Below are 5,629 nucleotides of genomic sequence, written 5' to 3' on the forward strand. Positions count from 1 at the left end.
AACTTTCAGCTTTCCCAAATTCAGGAAGCTTTGAAAGTCTGGCAGCGATACGTTGATCCGTGCCCACTGCGTACCGGCCGCGCGGCCTTTCTTCATTTTGATACGATCTATTTCTATCTCGATGTTGAGCTGTGCTTTGACAGACTCCGCAACCTCCTCTGGGGTGGTAATTTCATCGAGATGCATGATCTCAATCATTTTAGAAGGAGCTAGCGTTCTCACTGACGCCTTGCCCTTCACCGCTTCCTTAACCTTTGGGGCAATTGCACTAGCAGAACTACCCTGCTTCAATTCTAGCAACATGCCTCCATTTTGGGCCCGTCGGACCTTGGAAATTGTCTCTCCAACCGATTTAAGAGCATCGGACTGCTTCATTTCCTTGAGCAATTTCGCCAGCTCCTCGGAAGTGCAGTCCGATATCAGCAGAGCCTCAGGCCGCTTCCTGGGCTTATTCTGCTTCTTCTTGCTCTTCTTCTTCTTCCTCTTATTAATGCTACCCTCATTAATATTCGGTCCGTTTCTCGGACTTGGAATATTTTCCACCGCTTCCCTAACAGGGGTCAACCTCGATGGTTGTTGTTGTTGTTGTTGCAACCTTTGCAACCCACTTGGACCAGGCTGTTGGTCATCAGCCACTGGTCTTCTGCCTTTTCGCGTTTGCGGCCCGAATCCATCGTTACCGTCAAACGACGTTTGCGTTTGACGGTCGAGGACCTGCTGCATGCGATTTACGGCTCTAAACCTTCGAAATTCGGACATTACCTCATCGAGGAAGTCCATCATAACCGTTACTAGCGTAAAATGGGAAGACTCATCATCGAGCTTGCTTATCCCAAAACGCATCGCCTCCATTCGATCTTGAAGATCCATGAACGCTTGGTCCGGATCTTTCTTGTCCACCCCCTTGGTCTTTTTGACCTTCTTAGTTTTAACGTTACTCATTCTATTGGGCTCAAACTCAGGCCCGCTATCCGCGTCTGTTTATGCAGTCTCCTATTTGGTTCCGTGGGTGGCTATGAATCAGGGAGCTCCACGCGAGGGTTGGCCCGCGCCCTTATGAGACGACGGGCTCAGTGCCGAACCGGAGCAAAGTGGGGCTGAACCCACCCACACCTGCATTTGCCATAGAGCGTATCGTATGGCGACAGTCTTGGAGCGCTACCTAAGACTTGCTAAGTTTTAATAGAGCGGTGACAGAATCCCCCTTAGCCCTCCCCCGTTTCAAGCAGGTTTCACCCTGCGTTACTAAGGGTTCGGCGGGTTCATCCGCCAGCCCGTGTACATCCTAGTTATTCCATAAACCGTACCCTAGTCTAATCCGCGCAGAGGTATTATCCTCTCGAGTTCAGTATCCCACTTGACAGAATGTAGGGTGTGGCGACTTAACACCACACCCTCCCCTGCGACGTTGTCATGCTCAACGCCGTCTTCACCGCCACCGTTAGCTCGGGGCCTCGTCAACTTAATGACGGGCCCCTACCCCGCCCGGCACCGCGTGGAGGTGGTGGTCGGACTTTGCCGGGCAAACTTAATTCATTGTGTAGTCATGGGCAGATTTGAACTCACTCTCCTTCGCTCATGAGATCGCCGTGTTGCCCGCTGCGCCATGTAATCTTGCGCATTTGGCTACCTTTTTTTTTTTTTTTTTTTTTTTTGTTATCGAAGGGGAAATCTTGCATAAGACACCTGGGTGATCAACCCCGGTAGTGTGAGATTCTTACTCACTAAAACCCCTCCGTGCCTTCAACCGGCCCCGAGTGGATCACCCGTTAGGGTATCGACGTCACTCGGGCGGTGGATGTCCATCATCCCAGGCAACGAATGGCTTCCAACAGTGGTGATTAGCCACTGTCTAGCCCTCGGCGATGAAGCTACGATGAACTACGATGAATCCTTGTCGTTACTCGTCGTCACTGTCGCTGCTCTGCAAGGCCAACTGGATGTTGGCGAGCAAAGCACGTCGTTCGCCTCGTTCGATGACGTGTCTTCGATGTTGTTGTCGAATCATAATCGTCCGTACTGCTTGATGAACCATGCTCCAGTTATATCTGTTAGCAGACATAACTTCGATGATGTTCTCCGGCGTTAACTCCTCGTCGACTTGATGCTGAAGTCTGATGATCAGTTCACGATGACGTACACAATGGAATATCGTGTGTTCGGCGTCCTCAGGTTCCTCGCACGCATCGCATAGCGGCGAACCCGTTAACTGCATCCGATGAAGCTGGTAGGCGTAGAAGCCATGGCTGGAAAGAAACTGAGAAAGAAAGAAATCTACACCACCAAAACTTCTACTTATCCATCTGTTGACGTCGGGTATGAGACGGTATGTCCACCGACCGTGAACACTCTCGTCCCATTCTCGTTGCCATCGTTCCATAGTTGTGACACGTTCCATGTTACGTGCAACCGATCCGGCGATGTTCTCTGCTCGTCTCCGATGAAAAGTCCTGGAGTCCTCGTCCAGGAGGAGATGCAGCGGGATCATTCCCGCAAGCACGCAGACTGCATCGTGAGAAGTTGTCCCTGATAGCCCCATGCTGTACCCTCTGATGGGAACTGACCATGATAAACTCGGTCTTGGTCGGGGCTATCTTTAATCCGTTGTCGGTCATCCATCTGTCGATGATGCGAATCTGGCTGGAAACGAGAATTTCAATATCATCAACACAATTACCTTCCACCAACAATACTATATCGTCTGCATAGCCGATAATCCGTGCACCTTCCACCATTGCAACTCGTAGGACTCCGTCGTACATGAGGTTCCATAACGTTGGGCCAAGTACCGAGCCTTGAGGTACACCCGATGTGACTGCAATCTCTGCCGGTCCATCTGTGGTATCATACATCAGCACACGATTCCTAAAATAATCACCAATGATATCATAAAGATACTTAGGAGTGTTAATTCTCTGTAAAGCATTTGCAATCGCCAACCACGAAGCACTGTTGAAAGCATTAGTAACATCTAATGTAACAACTGCACAATACCGTCCACTGTATCGGTTTCTGCTTCTAGCTACCGAAACAATGTCCACTACCCGTTGAATCGCATCAACCGTTGATCGACGACTTCTGAAACCAAATTGGTCATCAGACAGTCCGTTGACCTCCTCGATGTGTGCATTTAACCGTTGCACTATGATGCGTTCTAAACCTTTACCTGCCCCGTCTAGTAGACAAATGGGGCGAACTGAACCCGGTTCCCCTGGTGGTTTGTTCGGTTTCGGTATTAACACCAACCTCTGCCTTTTCCACTCATCGGGGAACTTCGCGTTCTCTAAACAGCCTTGGTAAACCCTGCAAAATGCATCGGTTGCAGTCAACATACCAACTTTCAGCGCCTCATTCGGGATACCATCTGGTCCCGGCGCCTTCTTGTTAGGTAGTCTCCTGGCAACCGCAAGAATCTCATCATTAGTTACCCTTTCAAACTCTCGTGGCTGATCGATACGATATTCAGGCCACACCGTATTTGGGTGAGTAGGAAAAAGCTCGCTCACCACTTCCCTAAACTCGTCCAATGTCATGGTTCGGGGTCCAATCGAACCCTCGGCCACTTTCTTGAACGTATGATATACAATACCAAATGATGCGTTGTTCGCTGTTCCCAGGAACTCTTTCCACTTCCTCTGTCGGGTATGCTTGATCAATCGCTTGAGGGCATTCCTTGCCACCTTGAACTCGTCCCTAAAAGAAGAATAGAGATCAGTATTGAATGCTCTTTGCGCTAATCGATCGCGGTGTTTGCACTCTTTGCGAAGTGCCTCAATCTCTAACGTCCACCAAAATGCACTCTTGTTAGGAGTGTACCTCTTACGCTTAGTCATCGTCGCATTACACGCCGTGACAAGTATACGCATTAAGTCTTCGCTTGTTGTGACCTCTGTCTCAAAAGCGGCTTGCATCATAACTTCAAATATATCTTTGCTAAAATACTTGATGCTCCATCCCGTTATGGGTCGGGACAAGTTACGCACGCTTTGCGTCTCAAGATCTATTCGTATTGCACGATGATCAGAGTTCATATAGCCAGATAACACCTCCCACTTAAATGATCTTGCAACTGTTCTGCTCGCAAAAGTAAGATCAACTACTGACGTACGCCCTGGTCCAACATAAGTTGGGGTGCTGCCGTCGTTCAATAAAATAGCGTCAATCTGCGCAAAGGTTGATAAGACCAACTCACCTCTTCGTTTCTGGGTTTCTCCACGCTCGCCAAGTTGGTTGTTCCAACTTGCTGACCAAGCGTTGAAGTCCCCCCCGATAACGAATTTGTGGATACCGGTTACGGCCATTACCGTGTTATCCAACATGTTCTGAAACTCTTCCATACTAAATCTAGGTGGCGCGTAAACGCTAACCACTCGCATATCACCTATGTCAACTATCATTAAACCCTTCAGAGCCTTACTGACTACCTTAACTGGTAAGTCCGCGTTAACCACTACCGCTGCTGTGTTATCGTCATTGCGTAACACTTTGACGTTGGTTGTTGCCAGATACGGATCTGCAATCAACACTATATCCGCAGATTCTTCCCTAATCGTTTGCCACATTAACTGAAATGCGGCATAACTATGATTCTGGTTATGTTGTAGCAACCTAACCATTATGATCTAATCGTTCGCCTTCTAGGACACATATAGCTGCCCGTTGCGTGAAGGTTCTGTGACCTCGTACCGCAATCTAAACACTTGACAGAGTTGGTACAAGCTTGCTTCTTGTGTCCACTCAAACCGCATTTCCAGCACAGATTACTTCTGTCTGGTTCCCTACAATGGTAGCTCGTATGGCCTACCTTCCAACACTTGTAGCATTTCTGCTCTTCCATAACCTCGCGGATATGGCATATCGACCAACCAACTTTCAGCTTTCCCAAATTCAGGAAGCTTTGAAAGTCTGGCAGCGATACGTTGATCCGTGCCCACTGCGTACCGGCCGCGCGGCCTTTCTTCATTTTGATTCGATCTATTTCAACCTCGATGTTGAGCTGTGCTTTGACAGACTCCGCAACCTCCTCTGGGGTGGTAATTTCATCGAGATGCATGATCTCAATCATTTTAGAAGGAGCTAGCGTTCTCACTGACGCCTTGCCCTTCACCGCTTCCTTAACCTTTGGGGCAATTGCACTAGCAGAACTACCCTGCTTAAGTTCTAGCAACATGCCTCCATTCTGGGCCCGTCGGACCTTGGAGATTGTCTCTCCAACCGATTTCAGAGCATCGGACTGCTTCATTTCCTTGAGCAATTTCGCCAGCTCCTCGGAAGTGCAGTCCGATATCAGCAGAGCCTCAGGCCGCTTCCTGGGCTTATTCTGCTTCTTCTTGCTCTTCTTCTTCTTCCTCTTATTAATGCTACCCTCATTAATATTCGGTCCGTTTCTCGGACTTGGAATATTTTCCACCGCTTCCCTAACAGGGGTCAACCTCGATGGTTGTTGTTGTTGTTGCAACCTTTGCAACCCACTTGGACCAGGCTGTTGGTCATCAGCCACTGGTCTTCTGCCTTTTCGCGTTTGCGGCCCGAATCCATCGTTACCGTCAAACGACGTTTGCGTTTGACGGTCGAGGACCTGCTGCATGCGATTAACGGCTCTGTACCTTCGAAATTCGGACATTACCTC

Source organism: Anopheles gambiae, assembly GCF_943734735.2.
Source record: "Anopheles gambiae chromosome X unlocalized genomic scaffold, idAnoGambNW_F1_1 X_unloc_141, whole genome shotgun sequence".
Taxonomy (NCBI): Eukaryota; Metazoa; Arthropoda; class Insecta; order Diptera; family Culicidae; genus Anopheles; species Anopheles gambiae.